Source organism: Stegodyphus dumicola, chromosome 1, assembly GCF_044657685.1.
Source record: "Stegodyphus dumicola isolate Sdum_Otavi_A_Nest chromosome 1, ASM4465768v1".
Lineage (NCBI taxonomy): Eukaryota > Metazoa > Arthropoda > Arachnida > Araneae > Eresidae > Stegodyphus > Stegodyphus dumicola.
Window position 1 is genome coordinate 65,897,562 of NC_140768.1, and position 16,722 is coordinate 65,914,283.

The 16,722-nt window shown below is 31.8% G+C and overlaps 1 protein-coding gene across 2 annotated transcripts in view; it reads right to left on the reverse strand.

Moving 5' to 3' along the window:
* LOC118189235 (excitatory amino acid transporter-like) overlaps positions 1-16,722 on the reverse strand; it is a 172,925-nt gene that overhangs the window by 103,344 nt on the left and 52,859 nt on the right. Inside the window, exon 2 of one of the 2 annotated variants that reach the window (XM_035359809.2) lies at positions 9,794-9,852. The exons of the other annotated variant lie outside the window; for it this stretch is intronic. The gene's annotated coding sequence lies outside the window, so the exon portion shown is untranslated. The remainder of the gene's footprint in view (positions 1-9,793; positions 9,853-16,722) is intronic. 2 annotated transcript variants of the gene reach the window in all.

A 16,722-nucleotide genomic window follows, 5' to 3' on the forward strand; every position in this document is an offset into this window, starting at 1 on the left:
AGTATGTATGCATCTTTCATAACTCAAAATCGAGTAACCGTAGAACGTTAAAATTTTGCATATGAGACTGTCATGAGGTGTAGTTGTGCACTTCTGTTTTTCGTTGCAAACGTTGTCGCACCATTTATATATATATATATATATATATATATATATACTCCTCTGTTACCCGGCTCGGTGAGCTCAGTTTTTTATTCCTATGTGTTAGTAAATTGGCCATTTTGCTTTTAAAGAGATTAAATTATGTTCCGGTTAAGTTTCTATACAATTTTTAATCTGCATGCGATAGCTGTAGAATTATCAACAATTTAACAGCTTAAGTGGCACTAGGCTTAACGAGGCTGCCATTTGTTTACATTTGAAACTCCTAGTATAACAGTGAATGAAACCAGCTGATGTTACCATCTTCAATGCCTTTTTCCCCAGAGGAATAAAAAGTTAACTTTCAGTTTTGTAAGCCGAAAACTTTGTCTTGCTGCCTGCTCGCCGATTAGCTTTGTTTTTAAGCAAAAACTCTAATTTTGATTGTAAAGTTTTTTTTAAACTACTTTTACTGCATTCGGTGTTTTATATTTTTCTGTTTTTTTTTGTTTTTTTTTTTCCAATTTTTAATGAAGTTGTTTTGAGTTTTTATATATTTTTGCCATGACGCGAAGTGAGAATTGGATTCATTGTATGAGAAATCAATCTCTAATGGAACTCGAAGAATTGAGTTTGAATGAAGTGCAGCAAAGAAAGTGTATAAATTTAATAAGTCGTACAAAGGAAATCATGTGATGTCAAAATGTTTTTTGATAAAATACAAGGAAATACGTTTATAGAGACATTAGATATTTTTGACGCTGGAGGCGTGAAAAATGAGCACTGCTCTCGCCGGGACTCGAACCTGGAACTGTCGATTACGCTCCGCGGGTGCTAATCGTTACACCACGAAGGTATGCAGACATAAGGGAGAAAATACCGTATAAGTTCTTTCAAGCTACAAACAAAAGGCACTTTTAGCAATGATTACTTTATTTATTTTGGAAAAATGATATTTTTTTTAAAATTAAAGTATTCCAATAGATGTTCAATATAAGAATTTTACTTATATTATAGCATTTTCAAGTATGATAAACAAGAATTTTGTTCCAAATTTCTTCAACTATTACTGTTTATAATCTGTTGTCAGGAAGTTGCAGAGTGGTAAGAAGTAATCTCCTGGTAGGTTTCGCTTAATTTGCTTTTTCAGCCTTTTTAAAATTATATTTTGAGTGTGTTTTGATAAACGAACTTCATTTGAAAGTATTTAAAAGCAGTCCATTTTCACTTTACATTAAAATGATTGTAAACTACGCTTTACTATCCAACAGCAGTGACAAAGATGCATCACTGTAATATTGCCAAGAAGTCAACAACAGTGTAATATTGCCAAAACTTCAACAGCAATGTAATATTGCCAACAAGTCAACAGCAGTGTAATATTGCCAACAAGCTTGATCCTTAGCCTTTAAAATATTTAAGCATTTTCTTTATAAATGTGCTAATTTAGATCATTCCGGTTATATACTGCGATTATCAGCTGTTTGTCCTTGAAAGGTGATGCTTTGTTTAGACCGAAATTTAATCACCACTTGATAAATCAAGAAGATGAAAGCGGTCTTAAAATTATTACCACCCACAACATATGTTTGGAATCCATGATCATTAGTTTTGATTAAAGATCAAGGGCTTTCATTTTAAATTAACGTTAACAGGAAGGAGAAGTTCAAAGATTGATTCATTAGGTTTCAAGAGAGATTAATGTCTATGTTTAAGTATCTAGCTTAATGTTTGAATAAAAAAAAATGAGACAGGAAGAGCAAATTAATTTTTTTAAATATGAAATTAGTTTATTTTAAAATTATATTAATGTAATCCCATTAATGAGATTTTACGACAAGAGAATTATTAAAAACTATAACTTGCTTTTGCTCTTTCGTAAGGATATAAACCATCGTCTATTTAGTAGTCATTATCTGAATCTTTATTTGTGAAAGCGTACGTACAGATTTTCCACAATTATTTAAAATGGATATGTGAAATGGTACATATCCATTTTCAAATAATTGTTAAAAATTGATTTATTTGTCTTTCACTAAAAATGTGCATACAAATGCTCTTGATAAAGGAACGTATTATGGAGGATTTTCTAAAAGAAACTGTTTCATATTCACATTACTCATGGCGAAAACTACAAAATTCTCAAGCAACGAGCTCATCCATCACCAACAATTACTTTTATCCGCGAGTCCACTGGTATTCAGATACGTGTCAAAACTAGCATTTCATTTAAATTTTACAATTATAAAATGCTCTTTATTTTCAACGCATTTATTTTCAGTGCATTCTCAACACAAATAACATGCATACGCATTTTTGACGCATGTAAGATTAAGAATACATATATAAGCAATAACAATAACAATTGCTTACATTAAATGTGTTCTCAGACATTTGAGAAATTATATTAAATATCTGATCTAACAGTTTCATTCTTTCTGCTGATATTTTAACACTTCTGCATCTTTTGATTCAGTTATTTTTCAGGTGACAACGTAGCCATTAATTAATTTAGTTGAAATTCTAAAAAATTATGTAATTAATATAAAGAACCATACTCTTTTTTTGCTCAATATAAAGCAAAATATTAGTTATACTATTCTAAGTAAAACTTACTTCAATATGTTTTTGAATCCAATTTAAGAAAACGGGACTTTTCTCGGCGTAGTTTCAAATATTGTTTACTGCAATTTACATAAATCTAGTTTAATTTCTCAGAAAAAAATTTCATTTCTTCAGGCCACTGTTATAGTTTACTACATCATCTCATCCCCAAACATAATCTTGAATTTTAAAGGCCTAGCTTCTTCTTAGTCTAAATAGTGAGATTTTGGGCAATATACGATTTGAAAATTTTGATTAGGCAAACTTGCGGTTTTAGCTCTATTGCGTATATATTTTTAAAGCTTTAAAAATTTGGAAAAAAGTTACTCATCTAAAGAGCATACGTAGATAAATGTATTTGGTTTGAGACTTATAAATATAATGCAACATAGCACAGCAAAGAGCAGTGTAAAACCTTTTCCATTATTTGCATTACACATATAGAACAGAAAATTTATGTCACAAACACTACTTTGACGACTATCTGCATCGAAAATCTGGGAAATTTTGACAAAGTATTTTTTAAACCCATTTATTGAATGTTTGACATATTTTACAATCTGGTTAACTACCGCTAACATATCTTCAAAATTTTTTATGGCTACTAAATCATATAGTAGTAGCTAAAGGTAGAGTTTTTAATTTAAAAGCACTGTACACAATTTGATACGTAACCGCGTATTTGTCACTAATTTGATGATGGTGATCATGAACTTGACATTAAAAATTTCGATTGGCTGTCCTTCATGTGTAACAGAAGAGAGCTGGGTATTCATCTTTCACAATTTGACTATGTAAGGAAATATTTCTGAACATTTGGCAATATTTCTATACTCCTAAAATAAGAACACTGTACTTTGGATGCAAAGTTGGAAACCAGGACAGACTTTGTGCTCCTCACTTGTGCTGTATCCATTGTTTTTCTACACTTCATACATGGGCATGTGGGAAAAGTAGCCATATGAAATTTTGGGTGGCCATGGCGTAGCAAGAACATACTGATCGTAAACAAGCCTGTTGTCGGAAACGAGAACTAAACAGAACTACGGGCTGCTACTTCTGTTTATTCCCCCTTTTATGCTAGGGATATAATAAAAGAAAAGTAGCTCTTTGATATAGTTGGAACTATTCTCACTCAGTTCTCCATGGTCTCGACGTGACACTGCGAGTCTTCTCGAAATGTTATTAGAACTCAGAATGTTACAGTACGTCGAACACTGTACAGAGAATACATATAGCAGTCCTCAACGTCTCATGACCTGGCCTTCTCTACTGTCAGTGAATCACATAACAATGAATTAAATGTCCCAATAAGAGACTTAGACTTCCAAAAATATAAAGCTAATTCTTGACCTTAGAGCTCCAGCAATGTGATTATCTGGCAGATTATGGGGAAGTAAGAAAATTATGGGAAAGCAAGTACAGACCGAAAGAACTTCTGCCCTTTTTTTTCAAACTGAAGAGAACCCTCGCTGTGAGTTATGGCAGTATTTTTGAATTGATTATTATATCGCATAAGATTTCCTACAACTCTTCCTGAAAGCAGTTTTTCTGAATAATCAAAATTGCCTTTCTTCAGCATCTGTTATACCTCTGCGATTGATATTAAGATAATTTATAAGAACATATAAAGCTTCTTCGATACCTGAAATTTAACAGATTTGGATGAAAAATTTGCTGTGACTTTAAGAATTTTTGCAATCTTTCTGAATGTTGTTTCCTGTATTACTAGTGCCATGGATTTATTTTAAAAAATCAGAGAATGTGCTCACGTGATCTTTCTCTCTGGTATGAAAAGTATTACTTCATATTTTATTGACCAACCTGACCAATGCTGACTGCCATATCAATGGGGCTGGATTCAAGTACCGGTAAAGCTTGAATGTTTGGAAAAGTATAGAAGCATTGGTAAAGCTCTAATGTTTGTAAAAGTATGGTGTCTATGCGGCATGGCGCCACCTAAAATATTAACCAAACGTCCTCTCAAGAGATGTGTTTGTAGAGGAAGAAAGGCTGAAAACCATTGGAACCATCAGCGGTCGAATCTGGAAAGAAGCTGTACAGTAAATGCGGTGAAACTACACCTGTAAAACTACTGGTAAAATTCTGATGCCCTGCCATTTTCCCTTCCTTCTATTCTGAGAAGAATGTCTGTGAAAGCATTGCAGAAACACAATTCATTAAAAATTGTTAATTTCCTTTAGAAATTGCGCAAATACTGATATTAGATACATACATTTATTCAATTAAACACAATTTTGAAACAAAATACTGAGTTTTAAAGACATTTTTAATACTTGTCACAGACTTTTAAATTTCTTGATGCGTAACATTGAGCCAGTCTCTTTAGCTTATAGTACTCTTTCATTTATATATTTATATATGCGTTACTTATAAAAAGTAATTTCATTATAATTAACCCTTTTAAAATTTTATAATCGTAACTTACAATTCTCATTTATTCAGATTTAAACGCAGCAATAAAATCTGTGAATTTATTCATGGAATTAAATGAATTTCTTCTGAGGAATTTAAGATTATCTATTTTGAATGCGAAGTAACTATAGAAACTTGACCAAATACAAAAGCATATTATTTGTTACTGCCATTATTATGATGCTCATGTTCTAATGCCAAGTTAACATAAGTGTTTAAAATGTTATTTACTTAAGGTGAGAGTAAAATTAAAACATTTAAGAATACGTTCCTTTAATTACTTTGAAATTCGTTTGTATAGTTTGCAGTATTTTTTATTTATTAATTAGTTATTACTTTGCCTCTACTTTCACTTCTACTTTCGTTGGCTCCCGCCAGAACGCAAACTAATGTATGTATTTAAGCACAGAGTCCTTGAGTTTAAGAAATAACTCCATGTTACCTTGCTACGCCAACTGTGCGGCGGTAGGCATGAGCTCTATCCAGCCCAATCATTCCATCTCTAAACTCAAGGATTTTGTTTTAGATATTGAGGACTGGTTAAAAAAGTGGAGATTCAGTATAAATGGCTCAACGTTTAAGCTCCTATTGGTAAGGAGGCTCAAGATTCGGAATAAAGCGTTAAAAAACCTCTCTGATTCGGGGAAGTTGTGAACTTTATAAGTAATGTAAGTTATCTAAGGTTTGTCGTTAACGAAAGGGTTAGATGGACATGTTATATTAAGCACGTCATAGGAAAAGCCTATGATATCGCCAACCAACTTCCTTCTGTACTCCTGAGAAATTACTCTGGACTGCGTCAAAAAATGGAAAGGGTATACCTATGTACTATAAGGCCATTTCTATGCACTTGCAGCCTGAGCGTCAATCTCAAAAACAGACTTCCACAAACTTCAGGTAGTAAAGAATAAGACTCTGAGAAGAATAGTAGATGCACATTACCTGATTTGAAACAAACTGATCCACAGCTACTTGAAAATCGACTCTATGTTGGATCACATTTACTAAAGCGTTTTTTCAAAACTAGACTTAGCTGTTATGTTGCAAATTTTTCAAAGGATCTTAGTTACCAAATCATTCCAGAAGATAATTTGACCAGACCATTTGCTACTCGCATGCTTAAAGATCACAGCTTCGTAACCTAGTTTTGGCTGACAACGTTTACTTGTTACCTTGCTCGGCGTTACTTTTGTCTCTCGTCGCTTTATATAAGATTGTCACACAAGCAGTAAAGGAGACAAGGTATCCTCACTTTTACCTCACTCTCTTGATCTTTCCACCTGCTAGCTAATCACAGTCATGTGCCCTCAATGTCATAATTTTCTTATATGGCTTATTGTTATTACCCCTTCTGGAGCCACAAAAACAACTTCATAAGAAGGATCAGTATCTATTTAGGGGTTTAGGCAGATATCGCTGACCACCCCGCTACTATTTTTCCCAACGTGTGAGTTATTTGAATCGGTTTTAGCTTTGCTAGTTATAATTCGCTAGAATTTGTGCGGACTTGAGCCAACAATCCGTAGCCGCGCTTAGTGATTGTATTTCGCAAGAATGAGAAGATGAAAATTTGGTGAATAAGGATGAAATCCAGAATACATTGCAAATGGAAAGTCAGAAAGGTGAATACAAATGACAAAGAAACAAGTAGTGCTATTATGTGTTACATTGTTCTATTAAAATTGAAGCATTTATTTTTCAACTGGTAATTCTGAACGAAGACAGTGTCTTCCTTTTTTGTAAGCACTGCATTCATTAATGTTGATGAGTTTTATTTTTCATCGGACCATTTCCTCAATACGAAATGCAGAATTATCTAAACGTCATTTTTTGACATATACCATTACGCAAAGCGGGTATTATGAATATAAGTAACCCAGGTCTTATTTTTGGTTACAAAAATATTAATAAGAAACATTGAAAACAACTTTCATGACTTGAAATAATATTTAAAAATAGGTCATTAAATTCAAAATCTGCTAGGCTAAATTGCTACTAATCCATAATTGAATTCCTTTTAAATAGTTCAATTTTTTTCTAATTTATATTTGTGTTATTTAAAAAAAATATTAGTCATCTTCTATTCTCATTTTACAGTAAAGAAAGCACATATGTTATACAAAGTGGTCGAAGGTAAACCGAAATGGACATGGCAGGAAAAAGAAAACCGAAAAGGATTACTATATTCGACGGCTAGGCAGCGCAAAACACAGTACATGCCTCCTTGGAAGCAAGCCAGTTTTCTTGCTTCAACTAGGACTGTCTTGTAGGATCTAGGGCCTCAACTGTCACCTAATCTGTGCAGTTGTCATTTTTATTTGCGGTGAAATCTTAAGGCAAAGGTTTCTAGAAACATTCTCCAACTCTTAACACTCTATCACTAACTTTCGATGAGGAGAAATACAGAAATCGCCATGAGTATGATTAATCGGACGAAACTAAGCCTGGACCCTTACGGTCAACATTTTCATCAGTACCTGTGGAAATGGCGGAATCCACGTAAATGGACTTTTTTCATTCATCTGCATGTACTCATAATGCCCCGTATACATGAGGAGAAATATATTCGAATAGGTATATTTGCATGTCTGCGGTGCCTGCACAGGCCTACACAGGAATACATATCTCCGGCGTGTCAGATACATGTCTGCACCGACAGTCGTGATCATTGCGCTTGACGGGATACATTGTCGCCGGAGACATATTTGGCAAAAGCCAATGAAATTGGGTACGAAATAATATATTTTAAAAGCAATGGTAGCTACTCTTAGCGTACAGCTTGCTGAATTATATATGGCACGAATCGTTTGGAGTTAGGGGTATTATTTAACCAAACTTAATTTATGATATTGTAATTCTTCCAGATCATAATTTATGATTCATTTCTTTTTACCTCATGTGTTAGCATTAACGAATCTCCTAGGATATTTTTCCTGTTTAAAAGGATTACAATATTCTTACGTTCCGAGAAGTTTGACAAAAAAGAGAAGCTGAGTTTTTCATTTGTATTTTATTATATTTTCGATTTTCTAATGTTAATGAGTTTTCAAATTTTGGGTCAAGTCTGATTAGCTTGATCGCTTGGGGTATTTATAAAATTCTTTAAGTTTTCGGTGAAACAATAGAGTATGAGTTCGAATCCAGCTGAGCTTCTTATGAATTATTCCGCTGAAAAAAATGTTATATTGTTTTTGTAATTCTGTAATTATCAGTATTCTATTAATTTCTTTCATCGCTTAAAGCTTCATTAGGAATCTATTTATCAGCAACGTGTGTCATATTTTACTCTAAGTAATTCTCTCTCTCTATTCTAAAAATATTAATAACTTTTCGAAATTGAGTCATATCTGAAACCTAACTCCGCTTTAGGTCATTTTAACCTTCTGCAGTGAGTGTAGTTTTCAGCCAATCGGATTAATTTAAATCGGAAATTTAATTACAAATACCACTGCTGCTTTCCCTTTTTTTCCAATCTTTCCTTTTTTTTTTTACCCGCTTCGCCAAAATGCTGCTGCTTGCTTTCTGCGAAACAAAGACGCATCCATTGTCTTAAAATATACCAAGTTTATAAAATTGTGGGTTTCATATTGTACCCATCCTGATATGTGAATCGGATTATCGTCTCAGAATTGCTTTAACAAGAAATAAAAATTATATTCGAGATATGAGATATTCGGCCACGTCACTGTCCATATTGTTACAACTCCACCACCTTCTAATCCTTAAGATTTCTACACAGTTCTGACATTCTATGTAGGCAACTTATTTAAAAAATTAAACCCTGAAAAAAGAAAGTATTGAAAACTTCGGAAATTACTATGTTTGTTGTAAGATCGATGAAGGTTTGCCATTGGATACAAATCACGGCATCTGCTTTGCTGCTTTGACTGCTCTGATTGGCTTAGTAGCATTTCCCTGCGTAGACCAAATGCTATCAGACAATCTGTGAGGGAAACTTATTCCGAAATGTCTCATCGTATGGACGGCGCTTAGCATCCGCCCTTCACACTGGGTTTATTTGAGTTAATGAAGACATTAAGCGTAGCCGATGCAGCTCCAAAAACAGTTCTTGCTCAGAGCGGAGCGAGTTGTAAACTCTGAACTTCACGTAGAGCGGAGCTAGTCTACATATGGAATAAATTCGGTTAGCACAGATAAACCCCAGTGTGACTGGCCTTTACAGTTCATAAGTCTTTCACTTGCTTTATATTCGGTTTATCTGTACAAAATGTTAATGACATTATCTGTTTCAGAAATAATAATTGATTACGGAAATTTCCACTGTTTCGTTTCATGATAAAACACTTTAATTTTCTAACATGCATTGCTATTCTCGGTAATACATAAAATCATTAATTAAAGTTTATTTTTAGATTTATATTAAATTAGAATATATTGCAGTTTGTCAGTGCAGTAAAGATAACTATTGAAAGTGCATTAATCATTTTAAGAACATTTTATAGCTTTAATTTTGTTTTCTTCTTCCAAGAAAGTTAGGTTTTATATTTTCGAATCAAGTGTTATGATGAAATTTCTAATGCATAGTGTTATCTTTTTCCAAAGCATCAATACAGTACTGAATTGCTCTATTGTAAGGTACCTAAAATAATTCATTTTCTTTTGAGGAAAAAAATTTAATACATAAACATTCTATTTTATTAATAAAACATACCATTGCGTAACTGTTCATGGGGCGGACACTGCTTTCAGCGTATCTATTGGTGCCGTTTCCTGTAAAAATAGTCTCAAATAGTAAAATACAACTAATGTTGAAATTATAACATTATACATTTATTCTAAAATAGTTTGTAAATGGTAATACGTTAAAAAATTTTAAATAAATTATAATATGAAATAAAAAGCAATGATATATAATTTTATCATGCCGCTTCTTTCCTGCCGGAATTAAAAACAAGAACAATTCACCTATTATACGTTACATAATTTGGACGTTTAATTCCTATGATGCGTTGGTTTTTTACAACTGTTATTCATTCAAATTGGAGACTGTTCTCTTAGAAATCACGCCACCAATCAGCAGTGAGTATAACAAAATGCTTAATGAGAAAATACAATTATATATAGCTACAGCACTGACTGCAGTAGGTAATTTAAATTTTTAAGCATGCAGTTTAATAGGTATTTGAAGAAAGAAAACACTACAAAATAACTGAAATCTAGTACAGTATGATTATCAAAATTTCCAACTGATAAAGTTATAAGTTTTCACTTTGAACTGAAACAAATTCTGGATAAAAAGGGACATACTATTTAACACTAAGAAACAAATACTATTAATAAAGCTAAAGATACAGTAATAAGGTCTATCTCTAGTTAATTTGCTTCCATGGTGACAAATGTTTCCTTAAAATGTTTTTGAACAGCGTAATGGGATATTAAAATACTATCTTCTTAAGGGCAAGCTAAATCTTTATATTTACAACAAATTTCAATAACTTGATAACTACTTTTAGCAATGATAAGTGATGCAGCAAATAACAGACGTGATATAAACGAACACTGTCTGCCGAAATTGAGCTCATTAGTAATTTTATTTTTACCTGTGTGCCATTTCTTATATAATACTTGTAATATGTACATTACACAAAAGGAATAATTTCTATTAATTACAATATGACAGCAACATTTGAGAAAGTTTGCATTTCGAAAGATTTTCAGTAAATTTAGCAGTTGAACAAGAAACAAAATTCATAGAAACTGCAACCACTCGGGAGGGCTCAGTTATAACAAATTAAAAGAAGCAGTTGCGTTTCAGTAACTTGCCAATATAACTGAAATTAAAGTTTGCATTTCCTGTTTGCCTTCCCAAACACGCATGCAACAATGAGCTCATTCAATGCTACATCCATTCTGGTTTCCTGGCCAGAAATAGTACTATATTTTTCCTGTAGAGAATATAATGAAATGACGCGGTATGTATAAAAAACGTATAAGGTCTTAACAAGACTTATGTAAAATTATTTACTTGTTGCCATCTTCCTTTACGATCAAGGTAATTTAACATTTTTTATAAAAAGAACAATTACTGAATCTAAAATTTTGACTTACAAAAATAATCCGTAAGCTTATGTAAAAAAATTATGTTTTCAAATCTAAAATTGCTAAAAAGCATCGAGCCAGGAAAGTGCATTTGCAGAATAAATTTTGTGATACCTTGGTAGACGATTGCACGGATTTTTGGCGATTTTTTTAGCGAGCGATACGACTTATGGTAAACCCATTGCTGGAAAGTTATTTATTGTAACCGATACCTTGTTGTCATTTTATTTAAAAAATAATGAGTTTTATTATGCATAAATTCAGTGTTTTAAATATTATTTATGGTTTCTAAATATTAAAAATCAATTTAATTTTGCATTTTTATTTGAACATTTTTTATTGTTTATGATATTTTATTTAATTTTATGTTGTGTATGATGTAATCAATGACGTCGCCTTACTTTAAAAGTAATTGGTTTTAATACCTATAAATTTAATCTAATGTTTTAAACATTATTTATGTCTGTTAAATATTAAAATACAATTTAATTTTGCATTTTTTTGAAAAATGATTTTATTATGTATGATTATTTAAATAATTTTAATTCTCTGCGTGATGTAATCAGCTCCCTGATTGGTTGCAGACTATTTGTGCATTAACGAGCTATAATCAGCTCCCTGATTGGTTACTGAACATTTGCGCATTACCGCGCCATTTAAAATTTTTATTATTCATTTCTTCGAATTCTTTAGCTTTCATAGTGAACGGATATGTCCCTTTAAAGATGAATTATTGGCATGTAACAGGAATTATTGGTATCGGAATCAAAAAACTGTCCTTTGAGATTTTATTTTGGCTAACCTGGCTTTTCTAATGAAAGATTTATTTATAAATTGTTACAAGGGTCAGAGGAAATTTATTTTAAATTTTTGGAGTAAACCTCGCTAATCAGTAATGACAGCAATTTAACATATGTTTTAATTTTAAATAATTATAACCTGTAAATTAAGTGATATTTTAATTCTTTTAAACGTTGGTATGATGCTTTTAATTCGATATTCAATTTAAGTAATATTTTAATCGAATTAAATGTTGGCGCAATGCTTTTATACTATTTCTTTGCTATATGAAAGTAATAATTTAATCTTACTTTAGTATTTTATATTCGTAGTAAATGTATTTATTTACATTTGCCTGCCATCTTAAAAAACGACGTTTTAAACAAATAATTAATACATTATTTTTAACGATATTTATTTTTTTTAAGTTTCGAATACTTTATTATGCGTAAAATACGTCAATACAGTGTTTTTCAAGATGGCTGACGATTGTAAAAACCGCGCCAACAATTGCGCAAATTGCCAAAAATCCGTGCAACCGTCTGCCAAAGTAGCACCATAAATTGTTACAATATTTCAGCCACTGTGGCATTATATTATAAGACTGATGAAGAAGTAGGATTTTTAAATAAGTAAATTTGTAAATTAATGATATTTTTACTGTTCTAAAATAACATAATCAACAATGAATTTGTACTTACTCCTAATGAGTGCAATGACTTTAAATTACTTATTTTGGATTTACTATTGATAAATTTAGAATGGAAATTTCAAGATGATATATTTAAAGCAGTACATATAGCTGAATATAAAGCTTATTCCTCACTTTTTCAAAATATGAAACCTTTGCCAGTTTTATGAAACAAAAGCTTTTACGAGCAAGAACACGTATATCCGGATATTTATCTTGTCATAAAAGCACTACCGTTTTCCAGCTTAAAATCAAAACTATACTCGTTAACTTTCCGCGCTTTTCACACATAACTAATTTGAATATAATGACCAAATTAAGGGTAACTAAGGGGTGAACGACGATTCAAAAACCAATGATGGGCGAGGGCAGGCACAAGGAGGAAGAGGATGCCCGTTGCAAAGGAAATTGTGCTCCTCAGTCTTCCTGTTGGTCGCCGTCCCTTTGATGAGAAGTGAAGACACATCCTGTTTCACAGCGCACTTCAGCCCTCAGTCAAGGATGAGTTTTTTGACGAGATTCAGGCTTTCAGACAATGCTCAAGAAAAAAGGGAAGTAGTAAAATTTGCTTAGAATTATTTACGGTTGACTAGTGACATTACTCAAGCTTTGTCCTTTCTAGAATCTTTCTTTAAACGTGCAGTGTAACTTAATCTTTAAACGTTCTTTAAACGAAGGACAGCGTGCAATCTTATGAGACCAACTTTTCTTGACTGGAAATATATGTCAGAAATATTTAAGGAAGTCACATTTGATTGTAAAAATGAATATTTTAGGCTTCGAGTTCCTTTGTGTTTCAAATTTAGATGCAATGAACTCATTTATGGTTTGAAAACAGTATATAAGATATTTGCAAGAATGCATACTCAGTTTAGAATCTAAAAGAAGAATTCCTTATATTCTGTGTTTCTGGAACGTTTTTGAGCACATAGATGAACAAAACGTTAGTAAAATGAATTAAGGTCATTTTTAGAGTTAGTTAAGTGTTAGAGTCACACTCACAGGTCATGTTTAAGTTCTTCAAAGTGCTTTTGAAAACTCGTACCGTCGTACGGTGAGTTTAAATAGAAACATGAATGACAATTTCTTGAAAAAAAAAATTAATCTTTACTATCATTTGAAATGAGGCTTTGAAATGTACAGTAAAATCTCACTTCGAAATAACATAATATATAGCTCAAATCGAGTTCCTAGTATAAATACTTTTTAATTTCAAATATCGGGAGAATTAAAAGATAAATGATATAAATGCTGTAAAAGAATATAAGTGTGGCAGCAAGGATTAGGAATGAAAATAACCGTAAAATCAAGAATCAGAAATTAGCTTTACTAATTTTATGTACACTGTATATCATATAAAGCGGAAATGAACTACGATATAAATACATGAATAAGTATATTATTGAAGTATATTATATATTATTGAAGTATATACACGAATAAGTATATTATTGAAGTTATTTGGTTTTACCAAAATTCAATTTTTAGAAGATTTTTCGCAAATACTATTAAAATACATTTGAAAGATTTTTTAAATGCATATGAGGTAGAAGAAACTTTCGCACTTTATATGGGAAGACCTCATTAGCAGAAAATTTTTGTCTTCAACAGTGAGTTTAAGACCTAAAAAAATGTTTCTGTTTTTCAGTAATCCCAAAATCTGAAAAATCCGAAAAAATAAAGTAAATTTATGATTGAATTGCTTAAAAGTAAAGTAAAATCTCCAATAATATGAAAATGAGAGAAAAATAAAGGTAATTGAAAATATTTGTTATCAGCAAAAGCCTTTTTAAAGTAGAGTTTTCATACTAGAGATGTATGTTAGTCCACAACAAACTACACCCAGTAGAAATTCACAAGTGGCAGGTTTTTTACTGTAATTTATGGGTTTCTTCATCATATAATTACTAATCGTCAATGTGTAAATCGTTTGTTACTTGAAACGTATGTAAGGTAGACTAAATTCCAGTCCCTCTATGTACCAAAATCAATTGCAAAATAATTTTGATTGACTGAGTTTCGCAAAATTGTTAAAGCGTGACGCTTAAAATTTGATATATCTCCCTCAAGAAGAAATTAAATGCGTATCTGCTTAGAGAACAAGGTGCCCGTGAGAGCAGACTATTTCACTACATTCACTTGTTGGTAATTCGTTGCTCAAACAGAGTTGAATAACTATACTCCAGTAAGGTTGCCAAATAGTCTTTGGATAAAACAAAACAAAACAAAAAAAAAAAAAATGAGAAATGGCAAAAATGTTTAAGTTATTTTTTTTCTAGGAATAAATTTTATGAAAATGAAAAATCCAATGAAAAATAAATATTTTGTTAAATTATTATAACAGTCAACAAACTTTGTGTTCACCTTATTTATGTATTTTGAGTTGCATTTTTAAATACACCATGGAGTTCTAGCAAATCCTAAATTTTTATATGCAGGCCGCAAATCTGAAAAACAGCAAAGCTCAGGAAAAATGCATAAATCATTAGATAGGTGAAATTCTGGATTTTGAACATGGGAAATTAATAAGGTAAATATCATTTACATATGGCAAATGCGAAGTCAGGTAAGAAGCATTAACGAATTCACTTTCGCGATGTTGGCAAATTACCAATACCAAAACGGTTGCCAGGTCTTTCATCAGGTACAATTGTCAGCTCTTTTGCGGCATGTCAGGATTTTTTTCTTACGCTGATAAAAGACCTTAGATATGATCACTATTTACCTATATCATTCAAGTTGTAATAAGATCTACTCATTACTTTCTATCTTTGACGAAGATTTAAGGCCTTTCTGATTGAAATCGACCTCATTATATATTAGTGTACCTTACATGCGTTACAAGTTAGTGAAAATTGCTACTGTCTATAAGACCACCCTCCTGGGAACTGAAGTGCTGTTGAAAGTATCAAAATTGCCAATCATTTTATCTAGAGTAGAATTTGGATTACTTGAACTTCTATAAATGCAATTTTTTATATTTAGAACTGAAATTTGAAGTAATTAGAAGTAATTTTAACTTTTCTTTATCAGCTGAATTGCTTAAAATTTTCTGCTTTCTTTAGCTTCGATTTATCGAAATTTGACTCGAAGCAACATTTAGGAATTAGCTTTACTAATTTTACATGCGTACATGCATTTTGCTAATTTAATACATTGCTAACCCCTTGCTTTAGATAATTTAATTTGATTTTATTAACTTGATTTTACTAATTTAATTTGATTAGTTTAGCTTTACTAACTTTATACACTCCTAGTCTCTGCTGCCTAATGTCCCTTTAGTGCTCCCTTTATTTATTTATTTATTTATTAATATTATTTCCCTTTAGTGCTCCCATGTATTTTTTATTACGATTGCTCAGTCGTTAAGTTATTTTGATGCTGGAAATGTGAAAAATGAGTAACGCTCTTGCCGAGACCTCGAACCTGGACCTCTCGAATACGCGCCGAGTGTGCTACCGTTACATTACGAAGATATTTAGAAAGAAGAGAGTCCTCCTTTTAAAGGGCGACTGGGGTTTAGCGGACCCAGTCAACAAATTCCAGTGGTGAAGAATCATCATCCACCACGTTTTAGTTCGGGCGCCACTGTAGAGTCTTTAAGTTATTTTGATGCTGGAGACATGAAAAATGAACAATGTCCTCACTGGAACTCGAACCTGAACCTCTCGAATACGAGCTGAGTGTGCTATCGTTACACCAAGAAGGTATGCAGGAAAAAAGGAGAAAATGCCTTAAATATTTATATTGGTACTCGAGTTGAGAAGATGAATGATCATATGGTAGGACACAACTATTAATATCTTTGACCTTATTAATTACAACCAACCAAATTTTACATCATGTTGTTAAAGCATTGTACGAACATTTCACATAACACACATCTAATCAAATTTTACTTTTCTTGGAAAACCATCTATAATACTAGATGGATTAATGTATGAAAAATATTTAATATTATTATAGTGAGTATGTTGTTTAATTGATATATATATATATATACTAATAAATGTTACTTGGTCTAAAATTTCTATTGATACGCTTTCAGAGGCAATATTGCCTTATTACTA